The sequence below is a fragment of the Cavia porcellus genome, unplaced genomic scaffold (genome assembly GCF_034190915.1).
Source record: "Cavia porcellus strain 051 isolate PalLab524CR breed Dunkin Hartley unplaced genomic scaffold, mCavPor4.1 scaffold_7, whole genome shotgun sequence".
NCBI classification, from domain to species: Eukaryota; Metazoa; Chordata; class Mammalia; order Rodentia; family Caviidae; genus Cavia; species Cavia porcellus.
The window spans coordinates 34524080-34536256 of record NW_026947490.1 but is presented as its reverse complement, the minus strand read 5'-3'; the positions used below and the strand labels follow the sequence as shown (position 1 = coordinate 34536256).

The window sequence follows — 12177 nt, the reverse complement described above, 5'->3', positions numbered from 1 at the left end:
CTGCAGCCCTGCCATGCCCACCTGTCTTGGAGCCAACCACGTGTGGACTGAAAACCTTTCCTTTCCCAACTTTGGGCTTCAGGTATTGAAGGTTGGTTGGTTGGTTATAAATGTCTTAACTGAATTTGTTCCCATATGAGATCACATAGATGGGCTAGCTTCTTTCTGTTCAGGAGCCATTGATTCTCCCAGACAGATGCATCTGTTTTCCCTGAAAGAGCAGAGCAATCCTGATAGAGGAAGCAACAGTGTTCCATACTAAAAAAAAGGGGGGGGGGCTGATAACCTAGTCCCCCACAGTCCTTCACAGTCCAGCTCCCTCACAGAAACTGCCAAGGTCTTAGGTTTGCCTTGTAGATATTTTCCCAAGCCTAAGTCTGATTGATAGCCCATTTTAGTCATCATTTGCCCTGCCACAGAAGCAGGTTCATGGGGTAACACAATTTTTTATTTTTAAGAGATCTCACCACATAGGTTTATTGGTGTAGGAGCAATATAAGCTTGCAAAGTTCTCACCTGTTTTTCTGTGTCTACATACGATAACACTTGTGAGGTAACTTAAGCTTCACTAATTAGGTGGTAGCCATATTAACAGGCCAAGAAAAGGACCACTATTCTTTAGTTATCAAGGACTCATCAGTCCCAGTGTGGATTAACCCCTGAATGTGTTTTCCTCCTGTCTTAATAGTACACAAAGATCTTCCTTCTGTTAATACTTGAGTGAAGTGAATTTCACCATTAGAAATACTCCCAAAATTTCCTTTTATTTTATTGTTTCTTAAAGTATAAAAAGGGTTTTCTTGCTGAACAACATAATCACCTGGTTTAAAAGCCCAATATTCACAAAATTATTTTACAATCAGCATCAATTACAGCAGATAATATGGTTATGCATTATAAATGTAAACTGTACTTCTCCATAATTAAGCCAGCAGTACTCTCAGGTGATTTCAGCCAAATTCTAGTAAGTATGCTTAGAGACTGATCTCCCTCATGGAAGATGAATCTTTGTGTCCCAGGAAAATCTAACTCTGTGTTACCTGGAGTCTCATAGGTGAGGAATGAAATATCTCTCTGGGAATCCAGATGTGCCCGAAGGTTGGCATGAGATAAGCTTGACAGGAGTTCTGACTTATGTGGGGGTTGCCTCTGATTCCTGTTTCCCAAAGAAGGATAGCACTTATGATATTAACAATCACAATGGCTTAATCAGTGATTCCCCTTTTCATGGTGGAGACACAAATGAGGTGCTGGCTCTGCATTCTACTTGGGAGGAATACTACACTGCTCACCAGCAAATATGAATAGCTTTCCCCATCAAATGGGAGCAGTGCATTGTTTTTAGGACACCTCATATTTCCACAATTAAAACATTTAATGTTACTATCTTTTATCCCATTTGTAAAGCTTACCATGGCTTGTAATAACATTGAATTTTTCTAAACCTCAGTGCCTATATCCTGACAGTCTTTTAAGTTATTTCCCAAATTTTTCACTGGATCTGACTGGTCCCAAGGACTGTTTACACTCTAATTTGGCGTTTTCAAATGCAAGCTATAGGATAAAGGTATCTTTTGCCTGTACATGGGGGGACCTGTCTATGAACCACCTTCTGCAATCCAGCAATTGGGTACACAGTTCACTGGAGCTCTGAAAAACATGCAAAATATGGGACTGGGGTTTCACCCACAGGAACAGAGTCCCAAGGTCTTTTATTTAATAGGCTAATTTGCTCATGGCTTCATTAGGATAAGTTAACTGCTGTGCTAGTCTGCAAAATATCCTGTTCCAAATAACATTTCCTCAGTGATATTTGCTGTATTTCCTGGCTTATTCCTAGCAGCTTGCTCAGTCACAAGCTTCTGTAACTCAACATTGAAATAAAGACATTGATCAGCTGAAACCCAGGAAGAAAGAAAAAGTCTGAAATCCTGTGGAATCGGATGTAAAGCTCCCAAAACTGATTCCAAAGGTCTCAGCATGAATGATCCACGAAGCATATAACTCCTCGGTGCTCATGTATCATTTGTTGTTATTAAGGCCAGCTCTGGTTGTAACAGGGAAGCAGCATGGCCCAATAAAATTTCACCATAGCAGCCTCCTGTATGAAGTGTTTGTACCTAGATGACAAGGAGCTGCAGGTCTTGTGTTAAGATAATTAGGGGAAGTGAGTCAAGGGGTCTCTTTTCTTTCCATCTTAGTCTCTGGGTTCTCTACCGGTAAAACAAAAAAAAAAGGAGCTGTGGCCATCACATCCTTATTTCTAAGTGCTTCACTTTTCTCTATGATAGGAGTACGAGCACCTAATATACGAGTACATAGTGGACCCAACACTGATCTTACTAAAGTCGTCCTGAAAATGTTTCTGTAGAGATATTTTCTTCCCAGCATGAGCCCTCTTTAAGGTTTCACCCACCTAATCATAGTTTTCATTGTCCAAAGTACCCACCTGTGGAAATATGGATTATGTTCAATGACTTCCTGTAACATTTTTTTTTATTTAAAGAAAAGGAAACGAAAAAAAAAAAACAAATACATGGAGATTAAAGAAAAAAAAGGTAGAAAAATAATACTAAATTACAGACAAACAAAAGGTAAGAAATTGCCAGTTGATAAGTTACAAATTGTCTTCTTCGAAATGGCTGTTCAGGTTATAGAATTAAAGTATTTAGAATGACATTCAAAAAAGTGACCCTACAAACCATTCTGCTCTATGGCCGAACAAAAGCTCCGTAATATGATTATCAGTCCCACCTATTTGTTTTACATCTCTAAGAGGATAAGGTTAACCATATCAAAACAGAACAGAACATTTTAAAAAAAAAAATAAAAAACAATTTAAAGAAATACAGATTTCAAAGCAAGTCCACTGGAGATCTACCTTATCTAACTGTCTCTAGCTTCTTACAAATAGTTGTCCCTAACTTCACCCACTTTATATACTTATTGCATATTATAGAACTAATCAAATCATTACAGGATGATGGAGTCTTTTTAGGTCCTCAAGTTCCAAATTAGGGAAGACATTTCCAACTACCATCGCATCTCTCATTCTCTTTGTGATAGCCGTCCCCATCTCTGCATATGCTGAAGTTGAGCTGAAGAAACCAGTCCAGAGTCATTTTAATCAGCAAGCAATAGATTGCTAGAATTTATATTATAATGCTACAAAATAAGCCTCGGGTTTTTCAGGTCTCTTCCTCAGAGTATTTGTTCCTATCCTCTCTGTATTATAGGGAAAACCAAGTCATAACAAGATAGTGAAACAATTTCCTAGATAAACATGCAATGGATAAGACTTACAAAACTATAATATAAATGATCTTCCGTAGCTACTATGTTTTCTCTTGTTATTTTCAATAGATTTGTCGACAACACTGGCTTATTATAGTTAAATATACTATCACCTATTTTTATAAAAACTTATCTTTGACTGCATTGTAGTATTTGAGAGCTGTTACTGATTCATACCAGTATGGATATCCTTTACATCCTGTCATGCTCAGAGTAGTTTCCTCTACTTTTAGGGTTGATTCTAACACGCATATGGATTTCAAATAGGATCAGTCAAGGCCAACCAATAGTCTTATGATTCAGATACAATTAAGATCAGTCATAGTAAGACAATGTAAGTAATACAGGATTTCAGCTTAAGTCAATAGGAAAGTAAGGATAGTTACCATGGTATAACCTGCTATTTTTGGTTCTAGAGGTCTGTGTCCTCAAATCTGATATGAGTGGACAGACCAGAACAAATTTAATTCAATCTAAATATGGCACTAGGACTACTGTGTCTTTTAAATCGTTATACACCATTAGCAATGACCTCTGCTTTTTTTTTTAAATATAGTTTCAGAGCTGTCTCTACCAAAGACTAGCTTACCGTCTCTGCCTCATGTCTGCTACTCCACTTTTCTGCTATAATTTGTCCACCTTATTCCCTCATTCCATGGTCTGCCCCGTACACTGAGGCCTCTCTGCCACTGTAGCTGTAATCCTGATATCTCTTCCTCTCTTTCTCTGTAATGTCCTTCAGCGCTCTCTGTAGGGTTGGATTGGTGGCCACGAACTCCCACAGTTCCTCCTTGTCTTGAAAGTATCTTATTTCTTCATTAATTTTTAGAGAGAGTTTTGACGGATATATGAACTTAGGTTGCATATTTTTTTCCTTCAGGACTTGGAATATTTCTCCCCACTCCCTTCTTGACTTAAGAGTTTGTGTTGATAAGTCTGCCGTTATTTTGATAGATTTCCCGTTATAGGTAACCTGCATCTTTTCTCTGGCTGCTTTTAATATTCTGTTTTTTTGGTGGATTTCTGGGATCTCGATTATTATATGCCTAGGCGTAGATCTGTTTTGGTTGTAGGTAGCTGGCGTTCTGTATGCTTCTTTTACCTGGATATCATTTCTTTTTGCTATACGTGGGAAATTTTGCTTTAATATCTCTGTGAATATTTTTTGTATTTCATTTTTGGATGTTCCTGCTTCCTCACTCATATTCTTTATTCTTAGGTTATGCATCTTTTTATCATCTTCCAGTTTTAGAATTGCTTCTTTCTGGTTCCTTGTTATTTTTAAGAGGCTTTTTCTTTCACGTTCATAAGCCCTAAATCTCTCTTCAAGTTTCAGAAGGTTGTCTTTAGTTTCTGTCAAGGCATTTTGCCAATATTCAATGGAGTTTTTAGTTTCCTGATTTTCTCTTTGATCTGTTTCATGTATTCTAAGTTATGCTTAAATTCTTCTTCAGATGCTTCTCTTTCTTTTCTGATTTCCTCAGTTCTTCCATCTGTGTTCTCTTGGGCAGGGCTTGTCATTTCTTTAATTAATCTCTTTATATCTTGCCTCACTTGGATCAGGAGTACATCTTTAAATTCCTCTATGAGATCATGTAAATACTTTTTAATTTCGGCTGATGCTGTGTCGAGCAATGGATGGTTACTGTGCTTGTTCTCTTCAGTGTTTAGTTCTCTTGGGTTTAATCTCTCCTGTTGAACAGCTGGAGATTTTTTTTTTTTTTTACCTCTTGTCATGTTTCTGGTTTCTTTCAGACTGTCCTGGAGTTCTCTGGCCCTCTCCGAATTGCTTAGGGCCTTTCAGAAGCGTGCTGGCTTGATTTTTTGCTGTCCTCCCCAATTTGCTATTATCTGGGGTAGGCTGGGATGCAGGGGCGGTACAGTCTAGTCTCTAGCCTCTGTGTCAGTTAGTTCATAAATTAGGCTGTACTTTCTGGTTGTCACTGAGTTGTGACCATTCTGCATCCGCCCATTGGGCCCCAAGCAAAGGCCTGATCTAGCCCCAGTAGCTCCTGCCAGTTCTCCCTGAATCAGAAGCAGCTGGGTAATGGCACAGGATTCTGCCCAGGTCCCAGCCGTTCTCTTCCAAACCTCTCTTTGATAGGAGCTCTAGAAAAGCAGATCTGCCCAAAACCAAGATGGCTCCCACTAAGTTCTCCGTGCGGAGCTGAAGCCAGCAAGCAATCAGACTCTGCCAGGACTCAAGATGTCTTCCACCAGCCCTCCCTACAGGGGGTCCTGGTGATGTCACCAAGCTGCGGTTTCTGCCGCCAGGCTAATATGTCTGCACCAGATTCTGTGTTATTGATTTCCCCGTGGTGGCGGGCCCGCTGTTCTCTGGCCAAACCCAGCCGCCGCGGGGTTTTCTGTACTCACCAGAGTCCGGTGCAAGTCCCCGCTCCGGGACCGCCGCACACCAAGCCGTCCACTTTTCCCCACCTCGCGGCTCAGCGCTGACCGGTCAGATTTCTGTGCACCGTTTAGATTCAAAACGCCAGAGCTCTGTACATCTGCTCTGGTGCAGCGGTGCAGAGCTGGCTGCCGCCTGGAGTCTCGATCTGGGTCTCAGTTTCCGCAGTCCCCAAAAGCAACTCAGCTTTTCGTGTTGGGTCCACGAGTCTGTTCGTTGATTTAAGGGCGCGGGATTTGCAGCCTCCGGTCTCAGCACGACTTTAAATCCTCCAGCTGTACTGTCTTGGTTGATAAGAATCGCTATCGATTTGTCTGGTCCTCTCCATGCTGTCTTTTTTTTTAGCTTTGAGTTTGAATTCTCTGGAGAGATTCTTCGCTCGATCCCCTAGCTCGCCGCCATTTTTTTCCTCTGGCCTGTAACATTTTTGATAATACGTGGATGCTGACTTGATTTCTGGCCTAATTTAATAGCATACACAATAATTGCACATAATTTTATTCATGTGCTGAAAAATTCTATCCCATCTTCCTGGATTAAGAAAACTTTTCTAGCTGCCAAGTACTTACTCTCACTTTCTCACATGTCTCTGACTCAGTTCTGAGGAGACCCTCCTCACCTGGTGGCCTCCACCCACTCAGGTGGGTCTTGTCTCAGGCCTCAGAGGTCCCTGTCCTGAGTGCCAGTTTCTAGGTCACCAGTTGGATATTTGGGTGTAGGGTCAGGGACATATTAGAGCAAGACAACTTTTGAAATCACAAAGATTCCAGAAGATCACTGCCTCAGGTTAAGGAGAAACAAAGGCCTCTCTAAGGCCTCCTTTTATTTAGCAAAACTAAACAAAGGAAGGGTGGTGGTGGTTCAGGTAGTCACGGGGCAGTGGTCACAGCAGGCTGGTGAGATAAGGAACAAAGCACAACCAGAGAATAGGGGGCAGGTTAACAGGGAACCTGTGCTTCCTTCCCTGAAGTACACACTTGTGTCTATAGCGTGGTTTCCAATGGTCAGAGTGACCTTAGCAGATGGGATCTTGCCTCAGGGTGTTAGGGTTCTGTGGGTCTTCATGCCCTGACAAGTGGATCCAGTCTTAAATATTTCTCTCTGTTCTCTGAGCAAGACATGCACAGGCCTTGGGCTCCTGGAGCCTTAATTACCTGTTCTGGTCCACAATTAATAGTACAAAATATATATATAATGCTAACAGCAACACTAAACATATGTGGTTGTATGCATTTATTTGCTGCTATAAAAAAATTACCACAGATTCCATAGTGAAATGCATGCAAATGTGTTACCTTACAACTAGAGAGGTCACACGTCCAAATCAGCCTTGTTGGGTAAAGTCAAAGGAGTGAGGAGACCTCTTTCCACTTCATCCTGGGCCAGAGTTGGAGTCTGATGTGGAGTTGATCCTGGCATATTGGCCTAGTATCCCAGAGACATTGAAAATGCCCCACTTTGGTCTAAGTAAAGCAACTTTGCATCATGTTACATCCCATTCAGGCCATCATCTCTCTGTGAGTGATGCAGTGTGACGTTCACCACATCCCTGCTCCCCAGCACAGTTGTGCCTGGCTGTGCTGAAAAGAAGCCCAGGCAGGGAGCACTGTGGGCTGCTCCCACCTGCGGGCAGACTTCAAGGGCTCACTGGGAAGAGGAGAGGAAGGGTTAAACACTCTGCAAATGGTGGGAAATTCTCCTTTCCTGTGGTGGATTTTTATTTTTACTATGGTTGATTTACTAAAGGCTTCTCTGGACCTGTTGATAGGGTAATTTTTTGAGCAGTGTTAATACATCCCATTTTGTCCATGTACTTTTAAATTTGAAGCTACACTTTCAAACTAAAAACAAAAGCAAAAGGGGGCGGAGCAAAGATGGTGGATAGATAACAGCTGGCTACAGAGTCTCCCTGACTCAGGGCAGGAGGGGGCTGTGCCCACTGCTGTATTTGCAGCTCCCATGAGGCCAGGACAGAAGGGAGCCCCCAAGAATGCTGCATGATTAAGGGAAGAAACTTGGGGATGTGTGGCTGCTCATTCACTCAGGGTCCTTCTGAGATCCCGGGAGGGAACAGCCAGACAGAGGCTGAGGGCCAGGAAAGGGACCCTGATATCACAGGAAACCAGCAGAGGGTGGAGTCCCAGAAAGTAGAGGCTGGGGCTTCCAGAAGGGAGGGCTCAGCTGAGAGGTCCCTGAGAGCTGAGGGGTGGAGGACAGAGCAGGGCCACCGGGCTGAACTGGAAGACAGAAAATCTCTGTGCCCTGGATGCAACAGGGTCTGACTCGATCCTCCAGTTCCACCCTATCCTCAATTGGTCCTCAGAGCATCCTAGGATGGGAGGGGAGTGAAGGACCTGGGGATCTTGCTCCCCACGTCAGCCACTGCTCCTCCCGCTGCTTTGGCCCAGCATCTCCTTCTGCCTAAGCCCAGTAACACAGAACAAAGTGCACCTTTATGTTTATGAGGGGGACAGGATACTATGAGATACAATTGCTGGGACAAGTCGGGGTCCCCGTGAGTGTAGGGACTTTAGCGCCCAGCTCTGAGAGCTGTGAAAGTGGCTCCCAGAGCATCCTGGGAATGAGCACAAGAGCAGGCAGAGGTCACAGCCTCCCATGCGTCTCTGCTCCTCTCACATGCTCCCCGTCTGCTCCAGAATCTCCCACTGCCCAGGCATCCTAACCCTTCACACCTACCTCCCAGGACTCATCCCCTCATTGCTGCTGGAGATGCCCTGGGTTTAGAGCCCTGAAGGGCTTGTTGAGCTCAGAGAAGACAGAGCCAGAGATCAGGGTCAGGGTCCTCACTGGACATCATAAGCTCCAGGAGCTCACTGGGCTGTGGCAACAGATATGGAGCTGAGTCCCAAGAGCCATAGCACCTGTAGGTTCCCTTGAGGGCTAAGCTCGCAGCTTCCATGGACAATTCTGCCTGGGACTGCTGAGCTCAGGACTCTAATCTCAGACACAGAGGGTGATTTGCTGCCCTCTCGTTGGACAGAAGGACAGTGTCCATCGGAATCAATGACTGACACAGCAGGGTCACATCCTCTGAGGACACCGTGGGTCCTGGCTGCACTGAGAGGGAGGGTGTGACAGGCAGCAGTCTGGGACCACCTCAGTATTTCCTTAATATGAAGTACTTCCTTCTTTTCCTCTTTCCTTCCCTGTCTCCCCCTCTCCTCTTTCCTATCGACCAATGCAGGGATCTTTTAAAAACCTAAATCAGATCAGGACAGTCTTTCTACTCAAATCTACACTGCTTCCCATCCAAACCATCAGACTCACCCCTGAATTGTTCCCACTACCTGTGCTGGGATACTCTTCCTAGCTGTGTACGTGGTAAAGTGCTCACCATCTCAGTGATTTTGCTTGAATGCTCTCTTTGAAGCTTTCATGGGCCACCTGGGAACATAGCAGCCCACCCTCAAGCATCCCTGTGGGTCTACCTTGCCCAAGTCTGGACCAGCTTCCAGCACAAGAACAGATTCACTCACTGCTTATCACCTTCAGCCATCTCCCAGCTGCGGTACAGCACCCTTGGGAACAGCCAGAAGTGGTGGAATATGCTTGTGATCCTAGCACTGAGGAGGAGGAGATGGGAGATTCGCTGTGAGTTTGAGGCCAGCCTGGGTTCAAGAGTGAACTCGAGGCCAGCCTGTATTACACGGTGAGACCTGTCTCAAACAAAGCAAAAAGCCCACCACTAGGACCAGAGTTTATTCTGGATTGCTTCTCTGCTTTTGTTTTATTCACACCACCACCCAGGTTTAGAACAGTGCTTGTAATGTGGGAGATGACAGGGCAATTTTGTGACACAAGAGAATGGATGAATCTCTCTTAGATGTTTTCTGTGTAGCTTGTCGGGAAGCAGATCACTCCTGTGTGTTTTGCTGTAGATTGGTATAACTGATGCCATCTTGAGCTTTGCATTTAACTAGTGCCCTGTATTGGACCCAGGAAAATGGAAAATTACTCAGGGTACAAGTCCCATGAGAAAAGCAGAATGAGCTGCACCCACAGGAGAAAAATTAACCTACTCAACAAAGAAGCAGGATACAGGTGTCAGCCAAAGATTAATGTAAGCTTCTAGCTAAATTGTTTCCAACAGGATGTCTTTCTGTGGTTCTCTGTTTAAAAGCTTGTAACTTTCCAATTCAGTGCCACTCTGTGGGACTCTGAAATGGGTCCACATGAGTGGTCACTGAGCTCAGCTAATTAAATTCCCAATTCATCAGTTTGGCTGCCTCTACTGTTAATGAACCCATTTGATGTTTAACAGAGTATGCACTGTACATTAAGCTTGGGGGGAGTGTAACTAAGCAGCTTGTACCCTTTGTCTTTACACACAAGGAGCACCCTAAAAGACAGATTGCAACTCAGAAGCAGGAACCCAGAGCAACTCAGGATTCTTCTTTTTATTTATTTTTTTGGCACCAGACACTGAACTCATGACCTTGTGTTTTGCCATACAGGTGCTGTACTGCTGATCTACATCCCCAGCCTAACACTCAGGATTCTTGAGAAGGGGACTCCACTACCACCATTCCCACCCCTCCTGGGCTGGAGTAAGGGTGTGGGTGCCACTGACTGGTGCAAGACGAACCAAAGGCAGAGGAGGACAGGGGCAAAGGCTGAGCACAGGGAGGTGACAGCCTGTGGAAAAGAGACTGTCTCTCGTAGCCAGAAGACGGCAAGGCAGGGGCACCATGGGACTTGGCGGAGGCCTGGGTCAGGGTGCCGTCAGGGTGCCAACAGGCAGGTTTTGCAGGTCAGATTTGGAGACACAGTCATGAAAGACACCAGGGCTGAACAGTGAGAGAGTATCACTGGGACCCAGGCACCCAAGATAGGACACTGAAGAGCTGGGAGGGAACCCTGACAAGGGTCAGGTGCAGGGGCTGAAGATGACACAGCGGGAGGAGGAGCCAGGGCTGGGTGGGAAGAGGAACCACATCAAGCCAGGTGGGTAGGAGCACCAAGCAGGCCACAAGCACTGATGCCCAGAATAGAACTTGGGGCCTGTATTGGACTGGCCTGCAGAGGGCAGCACAGAGGTACTCAGGATGCTTTCTGAGGTAGACCCAGCACAGAAGTTCAGACCTCTGCCTTTTGCCTGCAGACCTGGGAGTCCAAGGCCAGACCTGCTCCTCACGCAGGGGTAAAGACTGCAGCCCTATACCTTTAGACCCAGGGGTCAGGCCCAGTTCCTCCTTCCTGAGATCCGTGTTTGGGGTACAGCTCTGCTCCCATAGATCCAGGAATCCAGAACCTCCTTCCTGAGACCGAGAAACTCAGAATCCCTATCCTCTACACCCCACGGACCAGGACCAGCCTCCTAAACAGTTGTTCTTAAAAATCCAGGCGTGGACCTCCCAAAGCGTTCCTGCCCTGATCTGAGGAGGCCAGCTCCAACTTCCCTTTGGTTTATCAAGAGCTGGGAACACTGGCGTCCTACAAGGATGAGGGCCAGAACTCAGTCAGTGAGTTCCTCCTCACACTAGGTTTTCCAGCCACCACCCACTCCTGGCCTTTTGCTCAGTAAACTCCGTACTTGGAACCCTCCTGTCCTTAATACCCAGGAACTCGCCAAAGGCTGATGGCTGTTAACTCCCCCACCTCTCTGACCTCCTTTGGCCCCCAGAGGCCCGGCTGCCTATCAGGGGCCACCAGGCTTTGGCTTCCAACGATGCCTTCTTCCCTGATCCTTTGGAGCAGTTGGGCAACTTATCTCTGTTTGTCTGTAACAATTTTATTACTTTTGGAGAAGCTATTTCAGTGCAGAAGAAAAAAATTTTAAATGTAATATTTCTAATACTAAGCATTTTTCTGACACTGCTCAAAGATGAGACCAGGAGACAAGCCTGTTTCCAAGGTTAGAAAGCTACAAACTTGACGAGGTTGGACATTCCAGAGGCCAAATGCAAGATGAGTATAGCTCAGCCAGGAAGGATTCTCTTGCTTCCAAATCCCAGAGAGTGATCACTGCAAGGACATCTCTGCCTGGTCTCAATCATGGGTTCTTCCTCTATGTTGTATGACAGTAACCTCATTTAGTTGCTGTTTCTGTCAGAGTGAACTCTACCTAGTAGCTGATGACAAAGATGTGTATACCCAACCATAGGATATTAGGTTATGTGTCTTTGGCATTTCCTTTTGGAGACATATATAAAGACTGGAAAACTCCAATCACTGCTGATGATTTGGGACTGAGGTTCCTGTCATAGTAAAACTGCCCTCTAAATTCCCTCTCATGCCATGACTCTATTCAGTCTGGTCCTGAATTCCGCATCACAATGGGAAGAAAGCTCAAAGAGCAGATAGAAGAGCAGGGCTGGCCAGGCTCTGCAGAGCAGGGGCTGCAGACTGGGCATGGCCTTGAAAAGGGCTGCTCCAGCCAATCCAAGTACGTGTGGTAGCAGAGGGATGGGCTGTGGAGCCAGGAGGGACAGGTGGTCAGCTGCTGTGCCTCT

At 45.1% G+C, this 12177-nt stretch overlaps 1 pseudogene; it reads right to left on the bottom strand.

Moving 5' to 3' along the window:
* Positions 1 to 12177, bottom strand: part of LOC100722699 (uncharacterized) — an 82102-nt pseudogene that overhangs the window by 65026 nt on the left and 4899 nt on the right.